The sequence below is a fragment of the Piliocolobus tephrosceles genome, chromosome X (genome assembly GCF_002776525.5).
Source record: "Piliocolobus tephrosceles isolate RC106 chromosome X, ASM277652v3, whole genome shotgun sequence".
Lineage (NCBI taxonomy): Eukaryota > Metazoa > Chordata > Mammalia > Primates > Cercopithecidae > Piliocolobus > Piliocolobus tephrosceles.
Genome location: NC_045455.1, coordinates 89,100,311 through 89,111,688, shown reverse-complemented (window position 1 = coordinate 89,111,688; position 11,378 = coordinate 89,100,311).

Genomic DNA, 11,378 nt, shown 5'->3' with positions numbered 1-11,378 from the left:
CTCCTGGGTTCAAGCGATTCTCCTGCCTCAGCCTCCTGAGTAGCTGGAATTACAGGTGCCTGCCACCACGCCCAGCTAATTTTTTGTGTTTTTAGTAGAGATGGGGTTTTCACCATGTCGACAAGGTCTCGAACTCCTGACCTCAGGTGATCCACCCGCCTCAGCCTCCCAAAGTGCTGGGATTATAGGAGTGAGCCACCGCACCTGGCCAGTGTTTCAGGTTTTTAAGAGAATGTGTCCATTTCCCCTTCTCTTTTTATTTTATTTTTATTTATATATATATTTATATTTTAATTTGAATTGCTTCTCTCTTTTTCTTAATTGGTTTTACTACTGGCTTGTCTGTGTTCTAACTTTTTTCAAAGAAATGAATATTTGGTTTGATTCCTCTTATCTCTTTTTGTATTATTCTCTCTTTCATTCATGTCAGCCCTTATCTCTGGGGTTTTTGTCTGCTTGCTTGGGGTTACTCTTCTTCTTTGTGAAGCTCACCTCGTTTGTTGTTTTTGAACGAATGCATTTAAAATTAGAGTTTTACCTCTAAATATAGCTTTCTTAGTCCTACAAATGTTGACATGTGGTCATTTTCTTGTCATTCAATATGAAATATTTAATAATTTTCCTTATTTTTCTTCTTTATTACAAAGCTGATTTATGTGTTGTTTCTGATTTTCATCCATATGGGATTATATACACTGATCCTTTTGATATTGATTTTTTTTTTTTTTTTTTTTTTTGAGACAGTCTCGTTCTGTTGACCAGGCTGGAGTGCAGTGGTGCGATCTTGGCTCACAATAAACTCCACCTTCCGGTTCAAGCAATTCTCCTGCCTCAGCCTCCCACTTTTGGTATTGGTTTTTAAAATTTTATATAAGGCTAGAGAAGATGGGCTGAATGTTGCTAATTCTTTGGTATGCATTGGGCGCTCCTTCGTGGGCTTACGTATTGCTCGTGTTCATGACTGTTCTGTGTGCACTGAGAGGCAATGTGCATTCTCTCCTTAATCTCTAATTAACCAAGACTATTCGAAATATGAATAGAAGCTTCTATGCCTTTGGTTATAATTTGCCTGCTTGATCTGTTCGCTTCAAGGGAATATTTTAAAATATCTAAGTTATATTTTTAATACTCTTTCCTTTTCTTTCTGATTTTTAAAATTTTGGCCTTAAAACAGTTTTGATACCAAAATTGATATACAGCTTTCTTTTCATTTGTATTTCCCTGGGATATGTTTCATAACTTAAAAGAAACTTTCCGTATCCTTTCATTTTAAATATGTTTCACATACATACACGTGTTTGTACATATATACATACGTCTATGTAATGAATAGCTTTCTTTTCTAATCTTTATTTAAAATAGCTTCATCAGATTAATAAAGTTTCTTTCCACTTCTAGTTTAAAATTTTGTTTAAAAAAAATCACAAGTAGGTGTGGAATTTTACAAATGACTTTCTATATTTATTCAAATGTTCATGTGACTTTTCTCCCTCAACCCGTTAACTACATATTACATTATTTTGTTACTATTTTGTTTAGAAGTTTTATATTTATTTTAAAGAGTGAGATTAGTCTACAATTTTCCTTTTTAAAACTATTTTTATTTTGGGAACAAGGCTGTGTTGGCTTTATAAAATAAGCAAACAAGCATTTTTGCTGTTTTCTATTCTGTAGAAAAGCTTTTAGAAGATTGGCACTTTTGGTCTTTAATTTAAGGTTTGGCCGGACTCAAGAGTGAGGCCATCTGAGGCTGGGCTTTTCTTTTGGTTTTTGATGCTGATTCAATTTCTCTTGTTTGTAGGGCAATTCTAGGTTTTCATTTCTTCTTGAGTCAGTTCTGATAAGTTATCTTTACCTAAAAATTAGATTATTTCTTCTAAATTTCAGGAAAAAGTTATTTGTTATATTATCTTGTCATCTTTTTAATGCCAGCAACCACCATTGTGATGCTCTATTGAAAGCGGTTTGCGCTGTCTTTTGCGTCCGAGTCCGGCTCACTGGTGCTTTGCCAAATTTATTAGCTTTTTTTTTTTTTTTTTTAGAAAGCAACCTTTAGCATTGTTGTTCCTCTTTATTATGTTTTCAATTTTATTTATTTCTGCTCAGAATTTTATGATTTCTTTCTTTCTCACTTCTGCAGGTTTATTTTACTGTTCTTTTTCTAACTTCGTGAGATGGACTCTTAGTTCATTATTTTTCAATCATCTTTTCCATCACACACATTTTATGGCTATAGTTTTACTACATTCTGCTTAATTAAATTCCATCAGTTGGGATATGGAGTCTTTTAATTAACATTCAGTTCAAGATATTTTCTAATTTGCATGTGTGAGTGATTCAGAAGCAGGTTTCTTAATTTCCAAACAGATGAGGATTTTCTGCTTAGGTTTTTGGATTTTAGTTCTCGCTTTATTGCACTGTAGTTTTAGAAGACACTTTGCATGATAGCATACATGCTGTCTATGAAATTTGATGAGATTTACTTTATGATCCAGGATATAGCCAGTTTTAGAAAATAGTGTACTTGAGGTTATTGGAGGCAGTGTTTTATATCTGTCCATTGATTTAAGTTTTTGTGTATTGTTCACTCTTCTATATTCTTACTGAATTTTTATTAATCACTGAGAGGATGTCTGTTAAAAAAAAAAAAATGTCCAGGCCAGGTGTGTGGCTTACGCCGATAATCCCAGCACTTTGGGAGACAGAGGCAGGTAGATCACTTGAGGTCAGGAGTTGGAGACCAGCCTGGCCATGATGGTGAAACCCCGTCTCTACTAAAAATACAAACATTAGCTGGGCGTGACGGGGCGTGCCTGTAATCCCAGCTACTTGGGAGGCTGAGGCAGGAGAATCACTTGAACCCTGGAGGTGGAGGTTGCAGTGAGCCAAGATCATGCCACTTCACTCCAGCCTGGGTGACAGATCAAGACTCTGTCTCAAAAAGAATTTGGACTAGTATCTCTTTATTTTTGAAGTTCTATCAATCTTTCCTTCACATACTTTGATACCTATTATTAGGGTTTGTAATTTCGTGTCCTATTTATGTAGTGCCTGCTGTGAACACCCACATCAGGCATTGTTCTAACTGCCTTCGTTACATACTAGCTCCATTATATCCTCACAGCCACCCTTAGAGGGAGGTATGAGTATTATCCCCATTTTCACAGGAGGACAGTGAAAGCAGCAGAGATTAAGAACATGCTGAAGATCACACACAGAAAGGAGCAGAGCCGGGCTGAGATAGATGGGCTGACTCTGGACTCTGTTCTTTTAACCAAATGTGTGTATCTTTCTGGAGGGAACTCCTGGCTTTATGACATGAACTACATTCTAGTAATTTTCTTTGTTTTAAATCTATTTTGTCTGCTATTACTAATGCTCCACTGACTTTTTAAAATTCACATTTTCTTGGTTTATCTTTTCCTCTCACTTTCAACATTCCACATCCTTATGTTTTAGATATGTCTCTTGTTAACACAAATACTTTTGTTCTTTCCATTCTGACAGCTTTTGTATTTTAGTTGGAAAAACTTAAGTTTAATATGACTTCTTACATCTGTTGTTTAGAGCTAACAGGTGAAGTTGTACTTTTTCTTTGTCTGTTCGTTCATTCTTCTCCCCTCCTTTCTTGCCTTCATTTGGATTTTTTTTTAATCATTCTAATTTTTCCTTTATTTTTTATATTTTTTAAAATCATTAAGAATTACAATATGGAAACAATGTATCAAAGTCTAAAGTTAACCAATAATTTTTCCCAGGGGTAATAAAAAAATGATAGGCTGGGCACAGTGGTTCATGCCTGTAATCCCAGCACTTTGGGAGGCCAAGGCGGGTGGATCACTTGAGGTCAGGAGTTCGAGATCAGCCTGGCCAACATGGTGAAACCCTGTCTCTAATAAAAATACAAAAATTAGCCAGGCATTGTGGCAAGTGCCTGTAATCCCAGCTACTTGGGAGGCCGAGGCAGGATAATCACTTGAACTTGAGAGGCAGAGGTTGCAGTGAGCTGAATTTGCACCACTGTACTCCAGACTGGGTGACAGAATGAGACTCTGTCTCAAGAAAAAAAAAAAAAAAAGAATTTTAACAGCCAGTGTGACGCACACATAGATCAGTCAGAACGCACAGTGGCCAGGTCGTGCAGGGGAATGCGTGAGTGTTCACCACCAGGACACAGCTCCGTGCTCAAGTGCCTCTGGGATGGCACACGGGCCTTACCCCGTTTGCCTCTGTGTTAGTCAGCTCGGGCTGACATCACAAAATACCACAGACTGGGCAGCTTAAACAACCCAGATTAATCTTCTCACAGTTCTGGAGTCTAGAAGTCTGAGATTGAGGTGCCAGATGATTCTGCATCTGGTGAGGGCTCTCTTCCTGGCTTGCAGATGGCAGCCTTCTCACTGTGTCTTCACATGGAGGGCAAGAGAGGGAGAGACAGAGAAAGAGAGAGATGGCTCCCCGGGAGGCTCTTCTTCTAAGGGCACTAATCCCATCCTCCTGACCTGATCCACCCTCCTGACCTGATCTAAACTACTCACCTCCCAAAGGCCCTGTCTCCAAATACTAAATACTTCAGCATATGAATTTATGGGGGTTGGGAGGCAGTTCAGCCCCTAGCAATCTTTTTTTGTCTGACTTACATGTTTTTTTTTCTCTTTATCATAACCTCATAAGATAGAATTGTTTCATGTAGTCAGTGTCCTTTTAGATTTATCACAATGTTTATCTTTATATGGCTCATAATTTCTTTGTCTATTTTAGACCTTCCATTTGAGGTCCTTTTCTCCTGAAGTATGCTATTTTAGAACTTTCTTTAGTGAGGATCTGCTAGTGGCAAACTCTTATTATGCTCATCTGAAAAGATATTCATTTATTTATTTATTTTGAGATGGAATTGCTCTGTTGCCCAGGCTGGTGTGCAATGAGTGGCGTGATCTGGCTCACTGCAACCTCCACCTCCCAGGTTCAAGTGATTCCCCTGCCTCAGCCTCCCGAATAGCTGGAATGACAGGTGTCCACCACCATGCCCGGCTAATTTTTGCATTTTTAGTAGAGACAGCATTTCACCATGTTGGCCAGGCTGGTCTTGAACTCCTGACCTCAGGTGATTCACCTGCCTCAGCCTCCCAAAGTGCTGGGATTACAAGCATGAGCTACCATGCCCGGGCTGAAAAGATCTTTATTTTACCTCTGTTCCAGGTACGGAGTCTCTTAACCCCAACGTCCTCCTCCACACCCTGCCTTGACACCAACCTGGGACCCTGTCCCATGCCTTCCTGCCTTCGCAAGCAGCCCCTGTGTAACCCTGCCAGTAGGGGGCTCAGCCAGTCAGCTTCCAAGCGGAAGACAAGCTAGACTGGTTATTTAAATTAGAATATTTTAATATAAAGAATCATTAGGTAGAACAGGATAAGGTGGTTCATTATTAAAAGAGGTAAAAGAAGACCCGCAGGAGTCCAGAATTGGTAGATGCAAAAGAACAGCTACTGCCTCCAGTGCAAGGAGGACAATGAAGGAATGAAGTACAGCAAGTCCTTGAATAATGTCATTTTGATCAACGTCATTCATTATATTTGATGAGAAAAAAATATGCTTCCCAGCTGGGGCACCGTCTGTGTGGAGTGTGCAGTTGCCCCCACGTCGCGTGTGTTTTATCGTGGTTCTCCAGTTTCCTCCTGCACCCCAAAGTTGTGCATGTTAGGTTCAGTGGTGTGTCTACATTGCCCCAGTCTGAGTGAGTGTGGGTGTGTGGGTGAGTCCTGCAATGGGATGGCGTCCTGAGCAGGGCTGCTTCCCATCCTGCACCCTGAGCTGCTGGGATGTATTCAGGCCATCCATGACCCTGAACTGGAACAGTAACAGCGTCATCAGCGATTTCCATCTGGACAGCTGCTCACAAAGGTGCTGCCTTGTGGCTCTGTTGCTCCAGCCCACAGATTTGCTAGAGAGGAGAAAGTGGGCTGACCTAGGTCCACTCAGAACAGAGCTCAAAGTAGGGCCCGAGTCCAGCAAAGGGGCAAGCCCTGAGTGTCCCTGGGTGTGTGCATGTGTGTGTATGTGTGCATGCACGTGTGTTTGCATGTGTGTGCATTTGTGCATGCATGTGTGTGCGCCTGTGTGCATGCATGTGTGCATGTGTGTGTGCATACACGTGTGTTTGCATGTGTATGCATTTGTGCATGCATGTGTGTGCCTGTGTGCATGCATGTGTGCCTGCACGTGTGTTTGCATGTGTGTGCATTTGTGCATGTGTGTGTGCCTGTGTGCACGCATGTGTGCATATGTGTGTGTGTGCGGGCACGTGTTTGCATGTGTGTGCATTTGTGCGTGCGTGTGTGTGTGCCTGTGTGCATGCATGTGTGCATGTGTGTATGCATGCGTGTATCCCACCTGCCCCATCACTCAGCACAGAGGCCCGACGGGAAGGGTCCAGGCAGTGTTGTGTGCGGCCTGCCTGCTGGGGTGGGGGCGGTGGGGGAGTGTGTTCGAAAGTGAGGGGCGCTGACCTTGCAGTCACGCGAGTCATGCATCTGCCCCTCAGTCACTATGCGGCCCTGGGTAGGTCGCTCACCTTTGGGAGCCTTGATCCCTGTTAAGAATGGCACCTACCCTTAGAGTGTGGTATAAGCATCAATGAATCTAAATTCGGTGACAATGAGGACTCTTCCCTAGCTTGCTGGGGGCTGGGAAGTAATAAAACAATGTCAGATATTGTTTTATTACCATCGTGATGCATGTTGTCGTGAGTTTAGGTCACAGTGCCAGGCCTTCTAGGAAGCCAACCTATAGAGAAGTTCAGAGGCTTTCCACTGGGTGTCAGTGGTGCTCAGGTTGCCTCGGAGGCATCCCTGTGTCTCAGCATGTTTGAAAGGACTAGGATAAGATGTTCGGAGATGCCAGGTGTCGCCAGGGCCCCTCAGCTCCCCTGCAGGTCCAGGAGTGGTGCCTGGAGCCCTCCCACCTGCCTCATCCCCCTGCCCCTGCCACGGCCTCCCCCGTGCCCTCAGGTTACCTGGCTGCCCAGTCCCCAGGTGGGCACCACCCCTGGGCCTTCTCATGAAGGGTATATAATTAGAGTAACTCATTCTGGAACTCCGACTTCCCAAGACTGACCCTGTTTGAAAGTACACGCTTCCTACACGAAGGAACGTCTCCTCCGTGGAGCTTGGGAGAGGGACATTGTAGGGTGGCAGGCAGGCGGAAGGTTTTTGTGGAAGTACTGTCTGACTTCCAGAATCTCTGTTTAACCCCCAACTCCCTATAGGTTCTTCTGTATTTTCTCTGAATAATCCTGGGGGGGACTTTAAGAAGCAGAATTATTTGGGAAGAAACATATATACATCACCCCAGAGACATAATAAAGTTCACACGCAGCGCATCTGTGAGTGACGAGGTTTCGCGGCTGCTTCTCATCCCTGGAGCTTCTCATCACCTCCTCTTGTCCTATTGGTTAGTCGTCTCCTTCTTGGTGTCACAATCAAAAAAAAAAAAAAAAAAAAAAACTGGCTTCCACTAGCTTCTGGGAATTTCTACTCCTCCTTCAGTAAAGCTGGACTTACAACTGTTGTTTTCCTATCCCCAGGGCGTGGAAAGACTAGGCTGTGAGGATGCAAAGGCATAAGAATGATACAGTGGACTCTGGGAACTCGCGGGAGAGGGTGAGAGGTGAGTGAGGGATGAGACTACACACTGGGTGCAGGGTACATCACCATTTCGGTGATGGGTGCACCGAAACCTCAGAAATCACCACTGAATAACTTCTTCATGTAACCAAACACCACTGTTCCCCAGAAACCTATTGAAATAACAAATACATGTAAAAATAAAGACTAGGCTGGACTTCAAAGACGACACTACCTAAGCCCAAGAAAGATCAAAAAGACGCAACCATAGATTGCAGCATGAAATTAGGTTTTCCGGAATAGAAGATAGGACCTGTTTGCCTTGACCTCACATGCCCGTCTGCCCAGCTTCGGGAACTCCTGCAGTGGCTCGGTGTGAAAGCCCTTCTGTGACCCTCTCCTGTAAAGGCGTGCACAGAAGAGCAGGCCTAGAGGCTTCACAAGGGAATGAGGCCCAACAACTCCTAAATACCCAGTTCTCACCAGCAGAAGTCCTGCCCTTCAAGTTTTACGTTGTGTATGAAGACAGCGGAAAGGCTCTGCCTTCGCCGACAGGATCCAGAGTAAGATCCTTGGCAGCAGGACAGTTCACAGCACACCACTGTCAGCCCACTGAGGGTGACTCTACCCGAGGCTGCCCCGGCGACTCTGACAATGTGGCCTGTGCCACCAAGACCGTCTGCATTCAGTCTACATTTGCCAGGAGACTTCCGGTGTTCTTCCTCTAATTCCTCACGGCAAGTTGTGAACGGTCTGTTTGTTTACACCTCGGAATGTCTGTGTCTTTGTAGCGTACAGTGAAACCTAAGGCAACTCTTTGGAAGACCATTCCACCTGGAAACCAACGGTCCAACTTTGCTTCAAAACTTCCCTGTCTCTGTAGAACTCACAGCCATCTTCGCAGCCACATGCTGCAAGCTTGTTCACCATTCCCTCGAGGCTGCATAAATACATTATTAGCTTCTGAACCCTGCCTCTCAGGGGTCTGCTTTTCTTCAGTCAGATGTCCCACGTGTGCCCAGAACTGTGTGACAGCAGTGAGGGAGACCACCAAGATGGCAATTTACTTACTGTCTCCTGGGACCTCAGACTGCCTTTGCTCTAAGAAGGGCCAGGAAGCACTGTGGCTGGTGAGTGTCTTACTTTAATTTAATGTAACTTAATTTAGGAGAGCTAAGTAATTAAACATGAGGCCAAAGTACATAAGAAAGCGGCAGATGGACACACGGGCGAGGTTCCCTGGTCCTCAGATGTTGGGGGGCGGGGGGGGGGAGCAGGGAAGTCGGGCCGGCGCGCTCGGGTGACGTTCCCTGGTCCACGAATGAGGAGGCCAAAGAAGTCACGCCGGCTCCTGCCGGCAGCGGATTTTTATGCATTGGTACTGGAAGGGGGCGGGCAGTGGGCGGGATAAGGGCGTGATAGGGGCGTTCCGTAGGTGCGGCCAGGTAAGTCTCGGTCGCTTCGGATGACGTCACCTGGCGCATGCTCGGTTGATCTGCATCCTCCCGGGAGGGGGCTGCATTTGAACCTGGAAGCAACAGGTGCTGCTCCATCTTGTTCATCTTCCTCCATTTTGTCCCTTCTCCCTCACCCAAACAGTGAGGAGACCAGGCCAGGATTAAAGGGCATGGGTAAGTTAGAAAGTGGTCTGGACACCCCTTGTCGCCATTGGAACTCCCACTTCACATCGATTAAGTCAGGATTCTGGGGCTGGGGCTTGGGCACCAATATTTTCTAGAGCTCTGAAAGCGATTCCCATACGCAGTGGGGGTTGGGACTTCACTGCTACTGCTTTGAACAAAAGGTCCCGTGGGTGCAGAGGTGCCGGTGTTTTCCTTATGGGGAGTGATATATGCAGGTGGGCCTCAAACTTCAGCGGGCGTCAGAGTCACCTGAAGCGTTTGTTAAAATGCAGATTGCTGGGCCCCGCCGTCAGAGTTTTTGTTTCTGAAGGTCTGGGGTGGGGCCAAGAGTATGCATTCCTGACAAGTCCCCAGGCGAAGCTGGGAGCATTTCTGCCCTTGGGGACTGTATTTCTGCTCATCCAAGGATGGGAGTAGTCCCTTTCAGAGGTGAGGGGGGCAAGCCCATCATAGAGGCCCGTCTTCCTGGTCTCATGGTAGTTAATGCGATGGGCTTCCCGGTGCGGTCTGGTACTGAGCAGTCATCATAGGTCACCTGACACAGGACAGCAGGTGCTCTGGGCTGGCGCTTGCTGTCGCCCTCTGTATGTCTCTCTCTCTCTCTCTCTCTATCGCCCACGGGTGGCAGGAGCCAGCTGAGGGGCTGGCAGTCTCAGGCTTCGAAATTCCACCAGTTTCCATGCTGTAAAGTGGGCCATAACCCCTTTATCTGCTTATTTCTCTAAACTTCTTAAATTTTTTAAATATAAGTTTTTATTTGTTTATGGTGGTAAAATACTCCTAAAATTTATCATCTTAACTATTGTTAAGTGCACAGTTCAGGGGCATCAAGTACCCTGTTGTGCCACCGTGACCGCCCCCCACCCCCAGAACGCCTTGCACCTTCCCAAGCGGAGACTCTGTCCCCATTGAACGATAACTCTTCTCCTCCCCTCCGCTCAGCCCCTGGCCACCATTTCACTTTCTGTCTCTGTGGGTTTGACTGCTGTAGGTACCTTCTCTCGGTGGAATCATGCAGTATTTGTCCTTTTTTTGGTCTGTCAGATTTCACTTAGCCTGATGTCTTCAAGGCTGAATCAGTTTTTGATCTGAGTCAGAACTGTGATACCACACCGGTGTAGACAGAACAGGGGTTTTGGACTCATGCATCTGAATCTTGTCTCCACCTTTGCTGGTTGTATGACTTTGGACAATTTACTCACTGTCTCTTGAACCTCAGTTTCCCCAGAACTAAGGCAAGTCTTATACTGTTTATCACATGAAGTTGCTGGGAGGATTAAGTGGTACAGCACACATAAAGCCCTTGACCCATTTAAGGTAGTGAAAAGCTGGGTAGGTTTCCACTCCTTCCCTGCCCGGGAAACTGAGGCACAAAGATTAGGTAGCCTAAGCAGGGTCTTGCCGCTTCCTGGGTGGGCGTTTTCTGTTTCCTACAAGCAGAAGTCTTGTTTTTACAAATTGAGCTTGGACTACATCCACGTCTGCAATGTGGTATGTGTGAAGGACTGTTTTTTGCCTTTTGAGAGTGTTTTTAAAATGAGCTATCTGCTCTGTTCTTTTTTCTCTTCTCTTGTTTAAAATGCAGTGCTAACAAAATATTTCTGGCATAGTAAGCATAATATATTGAGAGATTTTTATAAAGGATTAATGTAACTTGGAATCCAATTAAGGCTAAGAAAGTAGTTCTCATTAAGATTCCAAATTATGCCACACTGTACAATTTTCTAATGATTAGGATAGGAAAAATAGCAAGATAGCTGAATTTCACAGCATAATGCAAACTTGAAATTATCATTTAGGCCGGGTGCGGTGGCTCTCACCTGTAATCCCAGGACTTTGGGAGGCTGAGGCGGGTGGATCACTTAAGGTCAGGAGTTCGAGACCAGCCTGGCCAACATTTTGAAACCCCGTCTCTACTAAAATACAAAAATTAACTGGGCATGGTGGAGGGTGCCTGTAATCCCAGCTACTTGGGAGGCTGAGGCAGGTTTATTGCTTGAACTTGGAAGGAAGAGGTTGCAGTGAGCTGGGATTGCGCCCTGCACTCCAGCCTGGGTGACAGAGCAAGACTCCGTCTCAAAAAAAAAAAGAAAGAAAGAAATTATCATGTAAA